The sequence below is a fragment of the Pezoporus wallicus genome, unplaced genomic scaffold (genome assembly GCF_028554395.1).
Source record: "Pezoporus wallicus isolate ANWC-B61680 ecotype Strahan unplaced genomic scaffold, APGP_CSIRO_Pwel_v1 contig_5116, whole genome shotgun sequence".
Taxonomy (NCBI): Eukaryota; Metazoa; Chordata; class Aves; order Psittaciformes; family Psittacidae; genus Pezoporus; species Pezoporus wallicus.
In genome coordinates, this window is record NW_026642000.1 from 997,298 (window position 1) to 1,020,933 (window position 23,636).

General features: G+C 44.0%; 1 protein-coding gene across 5 annotated transcripts in view; it reads left to right on the forward strand.

The window, feature by feature from the left end:
* The first annotated feature begins 21,551 nt into the window (after positions 1-21,551).
* Positions 21,552-23,636, forward strand: part of PCGF3 (polycomb group ring finger 3) — a 49,738-nt gene continuing 47,653 nt past the window's right edge. For 3 of the 5 annotated variants that reach the window (XM_057426473.1, XM_057426475.1, XM_057426478.1), the window contains exon 1: positions 21,554-21,699. The gene's annotated coding sequence lies outside the window, so the exon portion shown is untranslated. Of the gene's footprint in view, positions 21,700-23,636 lie in introns of all 5 variants that reach the window. The other 2 variants (XM_057426474.1, XM_057426477.1) reach the window with 1 other exon arrangement.

The following is a 23,636-nucleotide window of genomic DNA, read 5'->3' on the forward strand; positions in this document are numbered from 1 at the left end:
GCTGCGTGGAGACCTTATAGCAGCCTTCCAGTATCTGAAGGGGGCCTACAGGGATGCTGGAGAGGGACTCTTCATTAGAGACTGTGGTGACAGGAAAGGGGTAACGGGTTAAAACTTAAACAGGGGAAGTTTAGGTTGGATATAAGGAAATTCTTTCCTGTTAGGGTGGTGAGGCACTGGAATAGGTTGCCCAGGGAGGTTGTGAATGCTCCATCATTGTCAGTGTTCAAGACCAGGTTGGACGAGGCCTTGGGTAAAATGATTTAGCATAAGGTGTCCCTGCCCATGGCAGGGGGGGTTGGAACTAGATGATCTTAAGGTCCTTTCCAACCCTAATGATTCTATGATTTTATGATTCTAAACATTAGAGATGTATCTTCAGTAATTGATTCAGTTCTAACTGGCAGCACTCAACAGAATTGTCTTTGCCAGAGATTTGGGCTGCACAGTAGGACCTTCCCCATGCTCCGCAAAACTGAAAGGTCCTCCTGTAGGAATCTGCTGGGGGGTCCATCTCTAAGTGAGGAGGCTAGAACAGGTGTATTTCTGTGCTTGGATGGTCCAAACACTGTCCTCAATCTGTGCAATAGCCTATTGAGCAGAGTGCCCACTTCGGTAGACTGAAGGTAAATGCTGACTTTTGACTCTCTCTTTAACTGTAATGGAAATTTGATTAAAATGTCTTAAGCATAGATTAAGTACAGAAGTTGGTATTCACAAACCTGTTCAGGTTGACACTGGTGGCTGAAGCCAGTTTCAGAGTACCATATGATTGGTGTTAGCCCTGTTAACTTGCTCACCTTCTCCAGAGTCCTTTGCTCTCAGCCTGCTTTTCTCCCAGGTTAACAGTGAGAACCAACTCTCTAAAAAAAAAAAAATAAAAATTGTGATAGTAAGCTAGCGTCTGAGGTACAGAGAAGGCAGAAAAATCTTAGGAAAAAAATCTAGTACTAGGAACTGCTTGCAGTTTTATTCAAGTAGCCTAAGCAATCTTCTTTATTCTCATAGAAACATGGCACTTTTTTATTCAAGACAAAAACTTTAGGGAACCTAAAATGAGCTTTAAGAATGGAAGTAGGCTGCTAACATAATTTTGCTTCTCATTAAAGCAAAAAAAAAAAAAAAAAATTAAAGACTAAAATATTTCAAAAGGGACTAAAGGTATCAATTTAAGAAACCAAAACCAGATGCCTGACTTTCAGAGTGAGTGAGCAAGCAATACTTCCTGTGCTGCACCTCTTTGAAACACTCCAGATTATTAGTTACTCATTAATAACATCATCTTCATAGTTTACAGAAGATATAAATATGCTCCTGCCCATGACTGGGGACCTCAGCAGACTAAGATTCATTAGTCAGCACTGCTTTTTCCTCAAGGAAAATGACAGCACTTCTAAATTTTATCTGTAGTTTTCAAAAAGTGTGGGTGATTTGTCTGACTCATTAACCCTGGAGGAAGATTGTTAATCAGTGGATGACTGTTACATCATGGAATCATAGAATCATAGAATAGTTAGGGTTGGAAAGGACCTTAAGATCATCTAGTTCCAACGCCCTTGCCATGGGCAGGGACATCTCACACTAAACCATGTCACCAAGGCTCTATCCAACCTGGCCTTGCCATTCCAGTGCCTCACCACCCTTACAGTAAAGAACTTCCTTATATCCAATTAAAAGTTACGCTGTTTAAGAGGAAGTTAAGTGCCACAAGCCATGATTCAGATTTGCTTCTTTATGGGAAAGCCTGATTGAAATAAATTGCATGTTTTACACTAAGCTATAGTCTTCTCATTTTGATCCTTACTTTCCTAAGAAGGACAGCTTACTTAAAATGTCCCTGTCTTCTCTGCCATCCCAAAATCTTTGCTTTCCTTTGACAGTCTCCAAAAAATTAAGCAATAGTGACCTCAGTCTTTAATTGTCACCAGGTTTGTAATAGCAGGTGGGGTCAAGACGCACCACATTACTGTCACTCTCTTAGGGGAAACAGTTGCAGTCCTTACTAAACCTGAGTGACAGAAGGGGTACAGAAGCCAGGACTTCACCTTCCCTGTTACATCCAGTGAGTACATGACAGCGGGAAGCAGGTTCTCCTCCTGTGCATCTTTGTGGCCACTAAAGAAGAGTTTTTAGATATGCAATTGCAGATTTCCACAGGATTTAACTGCATTTTTTCCACTCAGACAATTGACTTATTTCTGGTTTTTGAGGTAAATAGTTCTTCTGCATCCCAGTGTGCAGTTACAGAACAGGAAAGACATTGCAGGCATGAAGGGCACTAAAAGGAGGCAGTTAGACTTTATCCAAGTCTTAGGATTCTCTAGTATAAACTACTGTTAAAAAATTATCTTAGTCATAAGCTTAAAGTACTGCAGGGCTTTGTACACACAGCTGGACAAAGGCTAGCTGAGTGCTCCAGTCTGGCAATTCCTTAACTAAAGCTGTTTAAAAGAAATCTAGAAAAGCTTATCCCAGAAGTCCCTGGGGTTTATAGTGGCTGGCTTTTAGAAGAAGGCGTACATGCTGAAATATCCTTTCAAAATTGGATGTAATTTAACAGCTTCAGCTGTACCTTAGTGCAGTGTACCTTGTCTGGAAAGTAAGAGAAAGCAATGCACTAGTGTCAATTTGCAAACACCATACAAATCCAACAAGTCAGGTGGCTTTAGGTCATGGCACATAATCTTGTGCTACCCTCTTAGAACCTCCTGGGCTTAGTCACACACCAAACAGAAAGGGGTCCACCCATTTCATTTTGCCTGCCAATGCTTTCAAGATGCATGCAAGAAAGCAGTGTGTTTGCAATATGGATACCTGAAAATGGTAAATGCAGAATCAGCTTTTATATATAGGCTCTACATGTTCTGCAAAACTAAAGAAAAAAAACAAATCCAAACCTCATATGCTGTCTCCTTCACTTTCTGTCTTCCTCCCCTTCTTTCCCGCCTACAGACTTTCACAACAGTTTATATTGAACTCCTTCCCATCTCTGCAATATTCTTTTCTCCCTCAGTATTAATTTGTGCTAAATTTTTCCCTGCTTAGCTTCCTAGTAGATCTCAGGGTGCATGTCTCCCAGCCTCCCTTTGCTCTTCTTGCACAACCCATTGCTTTGCTCATGGCTATTCTTCCTCACTCCTTGCAGCCATGGGCCCATTGATTTGCCACTCCTTCACGTCTCTGCCTCCTTGCAGTCCTTACTGTTTGCTCCTTCCCATCTTTTTCATTAGTCTTATGTGGTTTTGCCCAATTCTTTCCTTTTGTCTTGTTCCCCAAGTTCCTCAGTAACTTCTTCAAGTCTTGCTCCTCACTAGCGGAGGCTCTCATGCACTCCTAACCTCACTCCAGCTTTCCCCCTTCTTCCTAGGTAGCCACTGCTCCTTATCTCTCCATGGAGAAACCCAAACACAACCTGCAGAGTTTTTTCACTTGTACTGGGCTTATGTGACAAGGTTTCAATAGTGGAGGGGCTGTAGGAAGGCCTCTGTGAGTAAACGCCTGGGCTGCTCTGTGCCAGACCCACCACAGGGCACAGCTGAGCCCCTCAGCCAAGATGGTGGCACCTTAGGGAGGAAGTACTTCAGAAACAGCAAAAATGCCACAAAGGCAAAGAAAGGGGAGAAAAAAAGTGTAAGAAACAGTTCTGCAGTCACCAAGGTCAGTGAAGGAGGCAGATGGTGCTCCAGATGCTGGAGCGGAAATTCCCCTGCAGCCCATAGGGAAGACCATGTGGAACATGTTGTCCCCCAGTAACCCATGGAGGACTATGGTGGAGCAGATACTCACCCATGGAGGACCTCACACTGCAGCAGGTGAAGATGCCCTGAAGGAAGGCGCTGCAGCCTGTGGAGAGCCCATGCCACAGCAGGCTCCTGGCAGGAGCTGTGGCCCATGCAGAGGACCCTACTCATGAGCAGATTTTCTGGCAGAAGCTGCAACCCATGGGAGACCCACAGTGGAACAGACTGTTCCTGAAAGACTCCTGAAAGTGGAGAGGATCCTTGTTGGAGCAGTTTGTGAAAGACTTGATCCCATAGGAGGCACCCCATGCTGGTGCAGGGAAACTGTGTGGAGGAACAAGCAATAGAGAAGAGCTGTTATGAACGAACCACAACCCCCATTATGCATTTCCCTGTGTGTCTGGAGTGAGAAGAAGTAGAGGAGTTGGGAGTGAAGGAGTGGAGTTGAGCCTGAGAAGAAGGGGTAGGGTGAGGGCAAATGTTCTACTCATTTTTGTTTCTCACCATCCTACTCTGATTTGCAATAAATGCATATGATTTTCATGAAGTTGAGTGTGTTTTGCCTGTGATAGTAACTGGCAAGCAAATTGACCCATAAGCTTGTCCCTCGTATTTTCTCACTCTGTCCTGTTGGTAAGGAGCATCTTCCCCTTGCCCAGTTCCTTTAACTGGACTGTCAGCCCTGTGCACTTCCATTTTTAACTTCACCACAGATGTTCTCCACACTTACCTCAGTACTCTTCTCTCCTTTGCCCAGGACTTCCTGGTACTTCACTGCTTGTCTGTGATTTGCCTGCTAGCTGTGGGACTCCATCACTGTCCCATTCTGACATGGCACTGCAACTCTAACCATGTGGGTTCTCACTGCTAGTTCTCTGACCTAGCACATCCAGAAATCAGCTGCCTTCTGAAATCTGGTTTGAACTTCACCTTGGTGTCCACACTCCATTCTTTGATGTAACAACTTCCCCTACATTATCCCCACTCACTATAATCCCATACTGGCATCTATTGATTAGCTTCTTCCTGCTACCCTGGGCAGTGGCTGCCTAGTTTTGCCCTAAGATACTAACAGTCAAGCACAGAAGAAGAAGCATCACAGCAGCTCCTCCTGGCTACTAAAGGAGGTGACATCTAGAGGCAACACTGATGCTGACTGCTCTATCTAGAAAAAGCAATTATGGGCAAGCTGACACCACTCTGTGAAGACAACCTCATTTTTGTTACGACTGGGCTGGATTACCTTACAGAAATGGAATATAGTGTTATCCGCCATCTGCCTTTCCCATGCCACATAAGTATTCGGAGCTCTTTAGCATCACTGAGGCAAAAGACCAAGCTTCACCTCTGCCTCTTGGGAAAAGAGTGATCATAGTGTATCTATGTTAGAAATAAGGGCGATAATTTAGGCAAAGAGGAATTCGGTTTGCCCATCCCTCAAAATTAGCTTGCTGCTTTGAACTCCTGTCTAGTGAGTACTAGAAACATTTTAGCTTGGCCAGTCCTTTCAGGCCAATGCAGGACATAAATAAGGGAATGCATCAAGAATAATCTTGCTGGAATGAAACAGTACAAAAACTAACTTGCCCTGCTGGGAGGAAGGAGGACTCCTTATAGCATCTTTCCAGGCAAAATGATGATGACACCAGAAAAAGTGGCAACTGAGACTGTTTGGAGAAAGGAAAGAAGGTTGATGCAGTGGAGGAGAACTGGGAAATTTTGTCTTGTCTGGAAAAGACATCACTTGATATCTTGCCTAGCTCATAGGCAAAGAAGAGTTGCAGTACTCTGTATTTTACTTGGCAGTTGCCAAGCCCTTGATATGTAACGACCTGTGAACCTTTATCATATCTCTTGGCCATATGACTATTTGCCACCTTATTAAGCAGACTGAGTATTTGTTTTTAGGCTGCAGTTTCCATGTAAGGTTCCAGAACTCCAGTTTTCAGATCTGTCACTGGAGACACGGGCTTGTCAGTGGAGCTTGCCAATGGCTCAGAACTCCTTTTAGGACATGTTTTCTATTCCCTCTTGACTTTCTGCTTTGTTTAGTAGATGGTTCCTTTGGACTTCAACCTTCCCCCATGGCTTCTAGCTAGGTCTGTCCCTCTGTGGTCTTACTGATTCGTTATTTTCCCAGAGAAGTCAACCTGAGCTGTCAATGTAAACCTTGATGCTTGTCTCCATAGTCAGTAATAAATTATCCTGAAGTGGTGTGGTTGTGGCAGCTTGTCCAGGTTGCCTATAGTGTGCAATGGATGGTCCTGGCAAAATTTCTTCAGTAGCTTGAAGGTTTGGAGGAGACACACATTAGCAGGTACACCTTTTGCTTATCAGCTCTAAGTCTTTGTACCATTTGGGGAACTGTTTTTTGTTCACCTAAATTATCTAAAATTTCACCCAGAGTTGAGGTCTTGAAATTATTTTGTCTGCTTGTCCAAAGGGTAAAAACCCTTAGGAAACTGAGAGAAGCCCACCTGCAGCCTCCAAAGATAATCCTTTTCTCCTTAAACCCTCTTCTGTTTGCAGAACTATGAAGAGTGATCCGGAGCCTTGGAGTACATATCTGCTTAAAAAAGCAAATCTGTTCTTTCAACTTGTAATATATTCACTGAAACAGAGCTGTCCTTAGAAGGCTCAAAAAATTCAGCTTATATTCTAACTAAGAATATTTCAAAAACATTTTACATTGAAACAGATAACTTACATAACATCTGACCTCTGATTTAACATGTCCATTGACAATTGCGCTCCCATTTAAAAAGATTAGCAAGTACTGGCTCTGCACAATTGCTCTTGAGGCTGAAGTATCCTTGGAGGAACTGCTGGATATACTGCATGTTGGTGCAGTGGCAAGCAGAACTTAACCAAAGCTCGTGCTGCAACCAAAGTACTAACAAACCATAAATTTTCCTTGTTTTCAAGTTATTGTACATGTCCTGATGAAAACATAGAGAGATGCGCAGACCTCCCCCAAAGCAAAATTTAAACATGGGAAAACAGGGAAGAGCTAAGAAGAAAGCAGTAATGTTTGAAATAAGCTTCTTGAGAAAGAGTAAGTGTTGCACTGGTTTTGGAGTGTCCGTTATTTAGCAAGTTGCTTGGCCTGGTTTATTATAACATTGTCTATTTGAATTCAAGAAGCAGACTGTAGGAAACCTGCCCATGACCTGGTGTGGGACCTTAATTTTTCCAGTGGTACAGACAGAAAATGTACAACTACTTAATAATTTAAATATAAAACTGACAGTGACTTTTGTTGCCTTGAGTACTACATCTCCCCGCAGTGCTGACATGGGCAGACAACATAGATGGTTCTGCCTAGGGCAAGATTCTGCAAGGAGTGGCAAATATGGAGACGTCTGGCTGCAGGTGTATGCAGATGGTGGCCACTCCTGCCTTCCAGCTGTCTACCCTGCTTCTACACCGAAGTGATTTCCCCCTTGCTAGGGATGGCTGATTGACATGCCTATTTGCTTCTGGTCTCCAGTTACTAATTGCACGAATGTAAACTAGGAAGCTGTTCAGAAAGTGGGCAATGTATACTGTTCCCAGTAGGATGTGAGTTTGTACCAATGTTTAGTACAACTAAAGCCCTTCATTAGAACAGTAACATTTTTTTGAAACTTTTGTATGGTTTTGCATAACCCTGAGCCAGCTTTGTCTCCCAGATACAGACAAAACTGTTGTGTTTTTTTTTTTGTTAGATATTTAAATATCTGAAGTAATACTGTTAAATAAAGAATTGGGCAGATATAAACAGGAGGTAAAATGGTACCAGCTCAAAAATCAGACAACTGTAACTAAACTGTATTTAATAATTTCAAAACCAACTTTCATTCTCTTTTAATCTTTAACATTTTAGTTTTAGTTTTCTTGGTGGATTAGATGGTAGATAGGAATGTCAACGTAAAATATTCCCTTGTAGCAGTCAGCTGTTTCCTGTTTTCCCCTTATTCTTCACAGATAAAACAAACCAAAACAAGACTTAGGATGCACTTTCCACCCATCTTACCTCTTAGAAGGGGCAACCGTTTTGAAGCAATCACTGGAATGCTGACTCCCATTTACTTGCCCATCAATCCTGCAAATTCTAAGAATGATCTTATTCTGTGGCCCATATTTTTTTAATCTTGCTGAGCTCTAAAATTTGAAGTACTTTCAAAACGTCAGCTAGGACAAGAATGGCATGCTAGAGGGATGCTAATTTAACTGGTAGGGTTCAAGGCAGAAGCAACATATTTGTCCATTTAATTGTTAGATGTAAGAATCCAGAATCCCTCTTTTTCCGTCATTCTGTAGTTCAGAGGTTCCCAAATTATGCTGTATGTCCTAGTAATGATATGCAAACCATTTCACAATTTTTGCCCCAACAGACTTCAGCCTTCTCCCTCAATGATGGCTTAGTAGTACCTCAGAAAACTTGTAAACCTTTGATCAGACCAGCATAGGCTCTCCAGAAATGCTGAATGAAAGACTAGTGACTCTTCGTCTTTCTCATCTAGCTGAGAGGTGGAGGCACAGAAGAAGTAGTAGAGTCAGACATTGAGATTTCTATTCCGGTGTGCCTCAGTTGCTGGTCCACTGTTTCCTTCGTTGGGAGAGTTTGTCTTTTCCGTGATGAGTACACGGCACAAGGACTTGACTTGGCAATCAGAGAACCTTAAATGCAAGCTCCCAAGCCATGTCATCTCTGGGAAAAAAAAAAAAAAAAAAACAAAAAAAAACCCAACCCAACCCAAAAAAAAACAACAAGCCAAACCAAACCGAAACTAAAACACTCCCAAACACCCCCCCCCCCAAAAAAAAAAAAAATAAAACCCACCACAAAACAACAACAAAAACAACCAAAACACACAAACAATATATGATTAGGTTCTTAGGTAATAAAGTAGTAGAGTCAAAATGCTTACAGTGTTAATATCTACAAGAGATTTGCCTTGACTTGAGATGTCTAAGACTGCTTTTGGACAATTACTCCACAAAAGTATTTGCTTTAAGTCATTAATGTTTCCCATCCCAAAGAAACAGCTGCTCTGGGAACTTACACTCCCCACTAAAAATTTCTCTTTGTCTCCAGGCTACATCTCTTCCTCCTTCCTGGGTAAAGTAGTAAGTAAAGTATTGCAAGTAAAATCCATAAAAGCAGGGCACTTTTGTTAGCCTGTGAGACAGAATAATGAAGACCAACCAGAAAGAAATGGACTTAAAATAAACTGAAGTGCCATTGTGTAAAATGCTATAGGGGAATCTTGTACATAAATTGAAAGCTTAGGGGGGAAAGTCCAAGGATGCTCAGGAAAAGCCTAAAAATAATCTATCACAGGCCACAGGAACCCTCAGCCATACTGGAGATCACAGCATGGGCTATATGGGAAGAATGTGCTTCTTCACTCACAAGACATAAGGTCTTGTTCAGGTCTACAATAACAGTATTTTCTTTTTATTGTAGAAAATATTGACACTTAGGGCTCAAGTTCCTGTATTAGTAAGAGTATTATTATTCTATTATTCTATTAGTAAGCAGCAAAAATGGTTTGTGCTGATTAAGCCAGTTTAACAAAATACGCTGTTTTGATTTTAAAGTTGTGTTTTAAAAGACACTATTAAGAAACCTGAAGAGCAAATTTGTTTTTAGAAATGGAGAACCACATAGCAGATCAAAAATACAGTGAGAAGATATAACTGAAATTTTACAATCAGGAGTATTCAGAAAGAAATAAAAAATGTTGAAGGGGCACTGTATATAGTAATCCCTCTACAGTGTAGCGATTCACCCTAGAGCATGGGAAATTCCAATGCGACCTGATCGCAGTAAATGTGAAGCTAAAAAAGATGCTTGCAAAAGCAAATTAGAATACAAGAATCAAATATAGCTGTGGTATATGCATGAAGGGAAGGAAAACTGACTGGGAGCTGTCAGAGATGATCTCTTGGGCTAACAGGTTTGAATTGTTCACTGAAATTACTTTAATCCCAGAAGTGAAGGCTATTGTCATCCTACAAAATATAGTTCTGTATGATTGCTAAACTGTTCCTGTCTTGGAAATATACATAGAAGCAACTGGTGATTATACTAAGTTCACTTCAGGCAATGTTCTGATGAAGGCCCTTTTGAAAGAGGACAGTTTACTGGAGGATGCACTGGAAGTCAGATTCCCAGAAATAAAAAAATAGGCCACTCACCCCATGGTAAAATCAACTGGATTTACAGATATATCTGTTGTCAGCCTGTCAGATGCTTGTTCAGCCTCCTAGGATAGAGACTACACACCTTCCCTGCACCTTCACAGTTGGATACTGGAAAAAAAAAACATGCTCCACTAGTCTTTCCTCTTACATCTTGTTTTCTACACGCATTTATCCTCATATGCCTTCTCTCATTTCTTTCTCCAGGATGATACTTGACCAGTAGTGGTTCATCATGAACAGGTAGCATTCTATTCTGCCAAATTTCATTGTGGTATCATTGCTGTTTGCACCTCAGTTTTGTATCAAGGCTGCAACTCAGATTAAAAGAAAGGAATCCTCAAGGAAAAGATTACTGCATTCAAATACCTGGGAGCCTATCTGCTTAACAACCCCTTACCACCGCAATTTAGGAGCAGCACATATTGATAATTTCAGGAGGAATTTTGTTGAGCCTTTTCTAAATGTCTGTCACTTCCTCCTGTAGCCTGCTCCTCTTCTCACTATTTCTGATTTTCCATCACTGCTTTTGATTTTGTGAAGGTTGTCTGGGAGTGTATCTGAAACCGAATTACTGGAACTTAAATGGTATTCTTAGTAGTTTCTACATGTGTAGGCAATCAGAAATCTCACCAGTGTTCTGTATTTGTGTAGTCTGGTATGTTAGAAACCAAATGATAACTGGTGGTCATAAAGAACTGCACCAGTCAGTTCTTCCTCTTCAACGTTAATGAAGTAACTACAGCTGACAGTCAAAGGCACAACACATTGACTTGCACAATGCAGTAGGCTGCTGACAGCTTTCATCTTTCTGGAGCAAGCTCCAAGTTCTGAGAATGGAACATCCCAAATGCAGAACTCCTGGGAACTGAGTGTGGGTTTTTCTTTTGTTTCTCCCTGCTGCCCCCTCCCCTCAGTGTACATCTTTCCATTTAACAGTAAGGACATGGCTGAGCCTTTTTGTGTTTAAAAACAAAATCCCTGAAGGGATATAAGCTGTGCTTATGTAAGTAGTTAGTGGTAACAAACAGCTACTTATTTCCTGAGTCATTCTCTATTTCCACATCTCTATCTAATGCTCATCTGTGAAGCACAAAGAGGTCTTCTAGTGAGAAAGAATACATATCCAGAAGTTACTAATTGCTAGTTAACAGTTGCTGACATTCTCTGCCAATAGACTTGATCTTTCACTTAGCAGTGGGAATATTTGTAAACCTAGAGTTACATTAAGTGGCTAGTATTTGCTAAAGTAGTGTGCTTCATTTTTTCCAAATAACTGATTAATCTGTTTGTCTTGTAGACTTGAGTGGATCTGGCTAGAGGGCTTAATGAACCTGATTTATTTAAGTTTGAAACTAGAGAGAAAATCAGGGAAGTTTGGTCCCCCCGTCCCCCCCGTCCCCCCCAGAAATGGGGGAATTTGAAAGCCAAATAACAGTGAGGATTGAAGAGCTCAGGTGGGTTGGAATAACTGAGGGTATAGTTAAATACCTGACTCTTTGGTTTAGATCTCTCTTAGTTTTATTAAATTCTTCAATCATAAAAAAATGCTGCCGCTCAAAATAGCAATAAAACTGACAGGGCGAGACAACATGCCTTGTCAATACTATAGCAGAGAGAATGGGGAACTTCCTAAAACCTCATATGCTTCTTTTTTTTTTCCCCATATTCAAGAATATTGAAAGACATTGAGGTACCTTACTGCTTCACAGACAAAGGAGTTTGCCTAACAGTTATGAGATTAAAAACTGTTACGGATTACACTTAAAGTAAATTTATAACAAAACACCAATTAATACTTCAGAATGCGTTTGAATTTTGTGGGGCAGTGAAACTCCAAGTTGCCTCTGATTTACAGATCCCCAGCACAAGCACTGCATGACAGACTGTACTTTCCTGTTTGTCATAATGTTTCTGGGAGAGTGTGGGTCCCAAGTCAGATTTCTGTCAACAAACTGCATCTCTGGGTTTGTACACATAAGAGCAAAGCATCTGTAAAAGCAGATCCTGTTAAAGGTGCTTTCCTGAGGTAAGGCAAGGTGCCTGTCTGGAAAGAAATGACTGGTGCTGGTCACCCGAAGAGAAATAATAATCTATTGGAACAGGTAATGGCAATAGCTGTGGCAAAGAACATGATGCAGAATGAGGGGAACAGTGGTTATTTCGTCAACAGAGGACTGACTAGAGGTAATATCAGATATTTCACAAGTATTTGAGAAGACAAAGGGTATGAAGTACTTTGTCTACTAAAATCCTAGCAGGAAGAGCAAGGTTAGAAACTGGGAAATACTTTCTAATGGTAAGACCAACTAAGCAAGGTTAGTTGTCAAACCTATCTGAAAGCTTCAGTGGATGGAACACTATGTCTTCACGACTCACTTCTCAGAAGCTTACACAGTAGGTATCACTGATCATATTCCTCAGTAGATCAAATGACCCTTCATAGTCTTACCTCATCCTCCCAGCAAATGGTTGGGGAAAGGGTGAGGAAGTGAGCTCCTAAGGCTAGTATTGCTGGCAAAGCACATGAAGAGGATTTAATGCTAGTACCAGAAAGGCCACTTAGCAAACAATTCTTCACACTGAACACAGGTTGTGCACTGGTTACATGAAACATACCTCTCATCTACTTCAGCATGTTTCACTGCTGAAGCAACAGACGTTGTTTAGTCAGTTTATCTGGTTGATTGGCCTGTCACTTATGTAGCTGTGTGTAGAGGAAACACTAAATCATATTTCCTCCTGTAAAGGACCTCTAGGTCTTGGGTTTTAAATGAGAGGGATGATAGACTACATCTCTGAAGCCAAAATTTACTTGTGGTAAAAGTGACATTCAGAAGATTAGTCCTCAGTGGATTCTGAACAAGAATGAAGTTATAATTCATTCATTAGGTTATTCATACAGAACGTACAATGTAAGCATGGCAGTTTGATACTGTGATAAACAGAGGAAGCAAAAAAGCCTGCTCTACCTGACTGTACTTTGAGCAGGGAGGCTCTCATGGACGATTTCCAAAGGTCCCTTTGAGCCTCATCCATTCTGCAACACTGTCGTAGAATGTTGTGGACCACCTGATTCTTGTTTAAAGACTTGTATGGGCATTAGCAGGAGGATGGAGGCTTACAGGGCTGGAAACACCACCAACTCAGAAATGTCAGTGGTGTCTTCCCAAGATTTTAAAAAAAACATTATTCCATTCCAAAATACTATGACTGACTTAATGCCAGAACAGCACTTCTATATAATTCTGTTGTTATTAAACACTTGAAGCACAGTCACATTGTGTAAGCATTTCTCTAAAACTACATGGTTTTCAAGTTTGTAAAATAAATCTGGATATTCTTGCATGAACAGGAACTTCTGTTTTGCATACTCCAGGAACAGGAATCTTAATATAAAAATGCATGCTAACTTTGCAAAAGTTGGTAATGAAGAATATTTTATACTCTTGATGCAAAGATTCAGAGCAGCTAATGCAATATAATGCAGGACTTTGAGTGGAATATAATATATAGAATCATAGAATCATAGGTTAGGGTTGGAAAGGACCTTAAGATCATCTGGTTTCAACCCCCCTGCCATGGGCAGGGACACCTCACACTAAAACATGACACCCATGGGTTTTAACCCATTACCCCTTGTCCTATCACTACAGTCCCTGATGAAGAGTCCATCCCCAGCATCCTTGTAGGCCCCCTTCAGATACTGGAAGGCTGCTATGAGGTCTCCACGCAGCCTTCTCTTCTCCAGGCTGAACAGCCCCAACTTTCTTACCTTGTCTTCCCATGGGAGGTGCTCCAGTCCCCTGGTCATCCTCATGGCCCTCCTCTGGACTTGTTCCAACAGTTCCATGTCCTTTTCATGGTAAGGACACCAGAACTGTACACAATACCGCAACTGAGGTCTCATGAGAGCAGAGTAGAGGGACAGGATCACCTCCTTCGACCTGCTGGTCACGCTCCTTTTGAAGCAGCCCAGGATATGGTTGGCTCTCTAGGCTGTGAGTGCACATTGCTGGCTCATGTTAAGTTTCTCTCTGATCAAGTCTTTCTCCACAGGGCTGCTCTGAATCTCTTCTCTGCCCAACCTGTAGCTGTGCCTGGGATTGCTCTGACCCAGGTGTAGGACCTTGCACTTGGCATGGTTAAACTTCATAAGGTTGGCATCAGCCCACCTTACAAGCATGTCAAGGTCTCTCTGGATGGCATTTCTTCCCTCCAGCGTATCAACTGAACCACACAGCTTGGTGTCATTGGCAAACTTGCTGAGGGCACACTCTGTCCATGTCACTGACAAAGATGTTGAACAAGACCACTCCCAACACCATTCCCTGAGGGACACCACTTGTTACTGGTCTCCAGCTGGACATTGAGCCATTGACCACAACTCTTTGCGTGCGGCCATCTAGACAGTTCTTTATCCACCGAGTGGTCCACCTATCAAATTGATGTCTCTCCAATTTAGAGACAAGGATGTTGTGTGGGACGGTCTCGAATGCTTTGCACAAGTCCAGGTAAATGACATCACCTGCTCTACCCCTGTCCATCAGTTCTGTAGCCCCATCATAGAAGGCCACCAAATCGGTCAGGCAGGATTTCCCCTTAGTGAAGCCATGCTGGCTGTCACCAAGCACCTTGTTGATTTTCATGTGCCTTAGCATGCCTTCCAGGAGAATCTGCTCCAAGATTTTGTCAGGCACAGAGGTGAGACTGACTGGTCTGTAATTCCCCGGGTCATCCATTTTCCCCTTCTTGAAAATGGGGGTTATATTTCCCTTTTTCCAGTCATTGGGAACTTCACCTGACTGCCATGATTTCTCAAATATGATGGCCGACAAATATGATAGCTTAGCAACTTCATTCACCAGCTCCTTCAGGACCCGCAGATGGATTTCATCAGGTCCCATGGACTTGTGTATGTTCAGGTTCTTAAGACAGTCTCAAATCAGATCCTCTCCTACAGTGGACCTAGGGTCTGCATTCTCACAGTCCCTGTGTCTGCCTTCCAAGACTTGGGTGGTATGGTCAGAGCCTTTGCCAGTGAAGACCGAGGCAAAGAAGTCATTCAGAACCTCGGCCTTCTTCAAATCCAGGGTAGCCAGTTCTCCTGAGAGCTTCCGGAGGGGGCCTACATTCTCCCTAGTCTTTTATTTGCTATGCACCTGTAGAATCCCTTCCTGTTACCCTTAACATCCCTAGCCAAGTTTAATTCTAACTGGGCCTTAGCTTTTCTAATTTGGTCCCTAGCTTCCCAGACAACATCCCTGTATTCTTCCCAGGCTGCCTGTCCTTGCTTCCACCTTTTATAAGCCTCTTTTTTCCTTCAAATTTTCCTCAGCAGCTCCTTATCCATCCAAGGAGGTCTCCTGGCACTCCTGCTACACTTCCTTCTAGTTGAGATGCAACACTCCTGAGCTTCTAGTAGGTCATCCTTGAATAACATCCAACAGTCTTGGGCCCCCCTGCTCTCTAGGGCTACATCTGATGGAACCTTACTAAGTAGGTTCCTGAAGAGGCCAAAGTCTGCTCTTTTGAAGTCCAGGGCAGTGAGCTTGCTGCACGCTCTTCTCACTGTCCTGAGGATCTCAAATTCTCGACCATCTCATGATCGCTGCAACCAAAGCTGCCCTGGAGCGTCGCATTTCCAACCAGCCCTTCCCTGTTGGTGAGCACGAGGTCAAGCATGGCACCTCTCCTTGTCGGCTCCTCTATTACTTGCAGAAAGAAGTTGTCTTCTACATAATTGAGGAACCTCCTGGATTGCTTGTGCCAGGTTGTACTGTTGCTCCAATAGACATCAGGGTGGCTGAAATCTCCAATGGGAACAAGGGCCTGCAAGCATGAGGTGGTTCCTATCTGTCTGTAGAGTGCTTCAGCCACATATTCCTCTTGGTCAGGCGGTCTGTAACAGATCCCCACAGTAATGTCTCCCATAGCTATATTCCCTTTAACCCTGACCCACAAACTCTCTGTGGACTGCTCACCTGTCCCCAGACAGAGTTCCATACTCTCCAGCCTATCCCTAACGTAAAGGGCAACTTCCCCTCCCTGCCTCCCATGCCTGTCTTTCCTAAAGAGCCTGTAACCTTCCATTCCAACACTCCAGTCATAGGAGCCATCCCACCATGTTTCTGTGATGCCTATTATATCATACTAGATATAGTATGATAGTATATATAGTAGACGTGCACACAACTCTAATTCCTCTTGTTTGTTCCCCATGCTACGGATGTTTGTATAGAGGCATCTGAGCCGAACTGCAAATGAAGCCAGCTCATTGGCTGGAGTGGCTAGAATATCTCTACATTGCTCCGAGCATTTATTATAGGTGCTGGCAGCTGACTGGGTGTGTTGAGACAGTGATGCCCCCCTCCCCCAACACAACCGCTTTAAAGCATCCTTGACAAGCCTGGCAAGCCTCCTGCCAAAACCACAGACCAGCTCCACCAGCCCCCAGTAGACCTGGCCTACTAACTTGGGTCCCGTGTTCACACCGCCCAAACCCCTGACTATGGCACCACTGTTCTAACCATTTATTAATCTGGCCAATCCTCCTAGCCTTTTTGGGGTCCTCCCCTGTATCCTGGAGAATTAATGAAAAGACAATTAGAGCTCCAGAGCCCCTAACCACCTCTCCCAGGGCTCTGTAGTCCTTCTTTATGTTCTCCAGGCTACTGTTATCTATGTCACTAGCAATGACATGGACCACTAGAAATGGGTAATAGTCCGTAGGGCTTACTAGAGCAGGTAGCCTCCCTGCAACACCCCTGAGCTGAGCCCCTGGTAGGCAACACAGTTCCCTTGAGACTGGGTCAGGCCGAGAGATGGATGTTTCTGTCCCTTTCAAAGTAGAGTCCCCTACTACTACGACTCGCTGATTTTTCCTGGCAGTGACACATCAGCAGCACCAGTAGAGATCGTTAGCAGTGCACCAGCCGGTTGTTTCTGGTGCGAGGGTGTTTTCCTCATCAGCCCCCTGGAAAACAGCAAAGTGGTTCTGGGTGGGGACGACAGATTTAGGAGGAAGCTCCATGCTTTTAACTGTCCTCTTCCTCATTTTTTTTTTTCTTATTGCTGTTTCCCAGCTTTCTGGGTTAACGGCCTCCTTGTTTCCTGCATGAACTACAGGGGACGCTTGAGGCCCCTGCAGTTTGGGCCTGGAGCAAGCATTCCTACTTCCTCTCAGCTTCCCTGACATCTTGCAGCCCATTAACAACACCCTGCAGCTCAGCCACCTGCTGCAGGAGGACCTCCACCAGGGAGCACCGAGTGCAGCCCTGCCCATTGTGCACCCTCCCCTCACCAGACCAGTGCAGGCACTCTCTACACTCCGAGCTCTGCACTGCAGCCTCCCCTCTCATCGGCTCTGTCTGGGTGCCCACGCTGGCTACCGCCGGGGCAGCCAAAGCAGAACTCCCAGACCGGGCCCTGGTCATACAGCCAGCGCTCACCATCCCACTCGCCTGCCCGCGCAAACTCCCTCAACCCGCACTGGTCACTCGCGCTCCCTGGGGCAGGTTTTCACCCAGTCAGGGCTGGCGCCGCTCCTCCTGGCTCCGCCCCCTGCGAGTCAGCTGCTCTCGTCAGCTGAGCTGCCGGCTCCTGGTCAGGTCCCGTCGACGATTTGAGCCTCCCTCGGTGGCTCTCGCAGCTCCGAGTGGAGGCTCCCGGACGCTGAGCTTCTCCCCACTCCGGTGTTGAAGGCGTCCTCTCTCGAGATACTCACCTGAGCAATTTTTATATATATATATATATATATATATATAAAAATATATAATATAATATAAATATATAATAATATACATAACATATATATAATATACATAATATATATTGCATTTGAGGGGAAAACTCGCATACCTTTGTGCAAATATCTACAAAAGAAACATGACAGTGTATAAAGTGTAAAAAGTTACATTTCAAAATATAGGATTTAATTTATAAATCTATCTGTATATGTGCACGTTTAGTGTGTGGTTCTGATGTAATATTTTTGGGATGTTAATGCCCAAATCTTGTAGATACTTCCATAAGAATAGCTTACTCAAATAATCTGTGCACAGTACATTCACCTAGAAGACAAAAACTGGTGAATGTTTGGAGCCCACCTCTGAGATCTTTGGTTACTACTGCAGTGTTTTGCTTGCTGCCTGTTATTTGAACCTAAGTTAAGACATCTAAGTGAATCCAGTGCTAACTGAAGATTTATGACTGGGAAAGGGGTGATGAGAAATTATCTGAGTTTTCAGATCCAACTAACAGGTATCTGTAGTCAGAGTGCCAGTAATTGGTGAGGACCTGTCAGGATGTAATAACAGCCAAGCTGAAAGATGAAGCATGGAAAAAGCAACCAACAGTTTAACAAAGTTTAGTCTCCTAGAACAGCCTATATAAACACCATCTAAAAGAACAGTTTCAGAAATTTGCTGTCTGACCAGAATGATTCAGCCATTTTAGGTACTCTTTCTTCTCTTTATCTTAATTTTCCTGGACAATTTTGATTTCCCTGCTTTACAGTTTATCTCAGAATTACAAAAACATTTATATGGCAATGACATCCAGAGGTCTGTAGTACAACCTCTTTGTTAAAGCAGGGTTTTGCCCAGCCTTATCTTGAAAACCTCCACAGATGCACAAAGCACAGCCTCTTTGGGAAACCTCTTCCAAAGTTTAACTACCCTCAAGAGTGATTTTTTTTTCTTCTTTCTGTCCCATCAGAATCTTTCCCGATTCACTTTATGACCACTGGCTTTCATTCTCCTGCGAATTGCCTCACTAAAGGGTTTTGCTCTTGCATTTTGTAGGTGGACACCATTGTAAGTATTGAAGGTTGCTATTAGGTCCCCCTGAAGCCATCTCTTCTACAGGCTGAACTATTCCAGTTCCCTCAGATTCTCCTTGTAGAAGATGTTCTCCAGACCTACTACCATCCTGGTGGCCTCTGCTGGACTTGATCAAGTTTATCAGTATCTTTCTCATATTGGTGCACCCAAAACTGGACACACTATGCCAGATCTGTTCTAACAAGTGCCAAGTAAAGAGGAACAGCCAGGTTCCCCAATGTATTGACCTGTTAATACACAAGATGCTGTTAATTCTTATCAATGACAGAGCAACTGGTGGTTTATGTTTAGTCTATTATCCCCAAGAACTCACAAAGTGTTTTCAACAGACCTGTTTTACAGCTACTTGGTCACATGCCAGCCTGTACTGCTGCAGGAAGTTAAGTTTGTTCCAGCTGCAGGACTTTGTTTGTCAAATATTATTCCCACAACCTGTTTAGGTCCCTTCTAATGACAAACCTGTCCTTAGGCATATAGACTGCACTTTGGTGTTGTCCACAAACTTATTTCTGTATGTCCAAGTCACTGACCAAGTTACTAAACAGATCCAAGGGAAAACTGTTGAAGAATTTCATTCTCTCACCAGCCTATGACCCATTAACCAGTACTCTTTCAGACCAACAATCCAGCCAGTATTTCACCCATCCAGTAGTCATCCAGTAGTCATCCAGGCAGTAATGTCCTAATGTGGGGCAAGAATACTGTGGGACATTGTATCAAAAGCCTTGCTACAGCCTAAGTATACAACACCCACAACATTCCTGGCATCCACAAACCCAGTAATTTTATCCATCATTCAAGAAAATTAGGTTGTCTTCTATGCCTGTCTTCAGTAAGATATGTTCTTCTTCACACATTCAGAAATAGCATGGGTGGACTTGCTCCATGATTCTCTCATTGACCAAAGTAAGGCTATAGTTTCCAAAATTATCTTTGCTGTTTTTAAAGATGGGTGAAATGCAATTCTCCAGTGCCGGGGCACTCCCCTAGTTACCATGATCTTGCAAAGGTAACAGGGATTTGTCTTGCAGTGGTACCAACAGGCTCTCAGCACCCTTAGATGCAACCAATCTAGTCCATGACCTATGGGATCAATGCAGCTCTACCATTCTGAGCAACTACTGGAAATATTAGTCCTCATATTTGCTGTTTGTAAACACTGTATTACGGTCAGCCTTAAACTAGAATAATTTTGTCATACATTTGCCTACTTTGTGCTTTAAAACTTCATGAAAACAGCCATTTTGCTGTTTTTCTAGCCATTTCCCTGTTTGTACCATTACTATCAATGTGTTCATCCTGACCAATACCTTTTCACTGTTATCAGTCCTAAAGAAGACAATGAACTTCTTTCACCCGAGATGTTTTTTTTTTTTCTGTCAAGAGGTCTCAGATTCTTGTCCGTGATTTTTTTTTTCCAACTAGCAAATACATGCTTCCAGGAGACAGAGCTTCAATTTACCTGTGTTCACATTATGCTTTTACTTGTATAAAAACTATGAGGACTACGGCATGTAAAGCTCGCAGGAAAAAGGAAAAAAAAATCCTTTAAATGTTATTTCTAGTTCCCTGAGTCATTTACTGGACTTCTGTAGTTTGATCACAGCTCACTGACTGCAATGCTAACAAAAAAGTTTCACTTATTTCCTAATAAGAAGTGCTGCAGTTTAGACAAGGCACTTGTATCTACTGGGTTATGATCTTAGATAGTGTAGTCACTGGCTAAGCTTGTATTTCAGAAATATCACTTACAGGCTACCACATTCTTCAATGACTTTGCCAAAAGCATTGGAACTGGTATTAGGGTAACAAGGTTTTAAGAAGACCAAACCATTGCCTTGGGTGGCTAAGGGTCACCACAGTCCTGCAGCACAGAAAGACAATCGTTATCTTGGACTGCATCCAAAGAAGTGTGGCCAGCAAGTCAAGGGAGGTGATCCTGCCCCTTTGCTCTTGTGAGACTCCACTTGAGAGTACTGTGTGCAGCTCTGGAGTCCTCAGTACAGGAAAGGCATGGGCCTGTTGGAGAGGGCCCAGAAGAGAACCACAAAAATCATCAGAGGGATAGAGCACCTCTCATGAGGACAGGTTCATATGAGAGAGTTGGAGTTGTTCAGCCCCAGGTTCAACTGAATTTTTAAGTACTTGTCCTTGCTATTCAGCCACTTGGTGTGAAGTAGAACTTGGTGCGGGCTTCCCAAGCTTGATGCACGTTCCTTGACCTTTCCACTTTCAGGAAGCCAAAATCTTCATTTCATCAGCTGGAGTGTCTGACCCACCCGCAGTTTGTCAGCAAGTTGTCGAAGTTTCTATGGTCACCAGTTAAAAAAAGCACCTCCGTGCTTTTGAAGCAAACCTGCCAAAAACTCAGTCACTCAGTCCCCTCCACCAGCCTGGCTCTGCGCACAGGTCCAATGGATTTGCAGGACCGGGCTCCTCGCTCTGCCCCCGGGACTGCCCGCGGCGGTCACTTCTCACCCGACCTGCGGGGGACACCACACGCGCGAGGCAGGCCCAATGCTGCAGCGCCGGAGAGGAAGGAGGCGGCCGAAACCGTGCCAGGGTGAGCGCCCCGCGCGCATGCGCCCTTGAGCGCGGCGCCCCCGCTCGGCTACGCTCGGGCCGCGCTCGGCTATTTCCGCCTCTTTGTTTTAAACTCCGGGCCGAGCCTTTTAATTTCATCCCCCCATCACCGCACCCCCCCCCCCCCCCCCCCCCCTTTTTCCCCGCTGTAATTTCCCAGCGTGGCAGGGCCGCAGGGGCTGGTGTTCCTCCTTGCCCCCCGCCACCGCGCTCAGGTCCTCTGCCTTCTGCCTGTGGCGGCGCCTGGGGAAGGACGGGTCGGGGAGCGGAGGATCGGTGGTCAGCGGCGGGGAGGAAACCCCCCCGCCAGCCCCGAGTAGGCGACCGCGCCCCTCCCCTGTAAGGTCAGTGCTGGGCCGCGGTGTGGCGTGGTGGGGAAGGGGGGACGTGGGGGTTCTCCGGTGGCTGGGCCGGGGTACCGGCCTTCCCCGCCCCGCTGTGGGGCTGCGGGCCGTGCGAGGCCAGGCGAGGGGCTTGGAGGCGGGGCGGCCTTACCCCGCGTTCCTCTGAGGTGTTTGCGGTGGGGGATTGCGAGGGGGCTCCCGGCACGGGGGTGCGGAAGGGTGCGGGGTGGGGGGCTGCGGAGGAGCGGGCCTTCTGTCCTCCGTGTGTCTGGGGTTTGGCGGGGGGAGGGCGGGCACACGGTGATTGAACTTTCCGTGCTGTAGCAAGCACGCTGTATTCTCGGGGAGGGAGGAGGTGTTAGTAAGAGAGGTTGAGTTTTGTGTGGGGTTCTGTGCCTCGAACACCCCTCCCAGCTGAGGGAGTCATACGTGCGCCAGGTTAGCGTCTGTCACTTATCTTTCTCTCTTTATGGACAGCTCCCCTTTTAACCTCCCTCCCCTGCTCCAGCGGGAGGTGTCTCTTGTCTTCCGGGGGAAAGGAAGCCCCGACACCCCCAGTCCGCCCGTTTCTAACCCGAGATGAAGTGTCTCTTGTGTAGAGTGGCACACACTGGGGCAGCTCAGTTGCGGGCAAAGTGGTGCTGCCCGTGGGGACCCGGCGTGTATGGAGCTGTCCCGCATTGTCCCTCAGTACTTCTTCCTATTTAGGGCTGTGTTTGCAAGGCTCCAGACCCCCACAGCTTTGGGAGAAAGGGTCGCTTTGGGGAGGTGGGGTGGTGGTTGATAGTAGTTGAGATACCACTTCCACCAAACTAATTGGTGGAGGGGACATGTAGAAGGTGTGTATGACCTCAGCTGTGCCAGAATGTGGCTTCAGTGCTGTGTATCTGAGCGGCATATGGGATTTTAAGGTCTTGTGGGAAATAAGAAATTAAGTGGTATACGTAGGTAAAATATGGAATGCCTGTGGTCTGAGTTGGTTTAATGTTTAAGGATATACACACGTGTGCACACACACACATATAATGTATGATATTACAAAATTCTGATGTTTCCTCAATCACTGAGTTTTGACGAGTTGTGGTGCTGTCAGATCTGGTCTCTGATGTTGGTCACTTTTAGTCTGTTGGGTATTGCTTCACAGTGCCCTGTGTGGAAAGCTTATCATGTTCTGAAGTTGGTAAGTCTCACAGGAGATTTCATTCTTATGGTTTATGAAGTACTTGGATGTTCTTCTGTTGCTTCACATTTCACATGTCTTGGGTTTGTTTTGTTATTGTTGTTTTGTTTGGTTTTTTTTTTTTTGTTTATTTGGCTTTAGTTGTTAAAAAGCTGTCAGTCTCTGTATGCTTTGTGTCAAATCAGTTTAGTAATTTCCTGTCTCTGGGAAACCAGTTCAAGGAAATCTGTTTTATTATCTTAGTATGCGCCGGAATTTTCTTCTGGAAATAGTTTGTTTGGTATCTTTCAAAATAACCTACATAATTGTCTTCCAGAGTTTCAAAGAAGAATTCAGTTTGTGGATGAAAAGGTTTGAGTTGCCCAAGCAAACTAGCAAACAAACAAAAACAAAAAACCCCAAAACACACCTGAGGTGAACATTATGTTTAAGGAGCATCCCTTGTATGTATTTTCTGTTGTAAATTAGTTTCTCTTGTACAGCGTGAACAATTAGGCATATGCTAAATAAGTTGTTAGGAATCGTTTTAGAACTAGGTAGTGTGCTTTTTAAAAATTATTATTGGTTGTTGGGTGGGATACTTACAAATTTTATGTTCATTCCTTTAGTGGCAGGGCCAGTGAGAATCTGAACTGTGATACTTAATCATGTGTCTCATAAAGGTGCTCTGCAGTTCATAAAATTCTTTGATTGATAACCATGTGAGTGCCAATAGAAGCCTTGTACTCTTCCAGTAGCTTTGTATAAGTTGTACTTC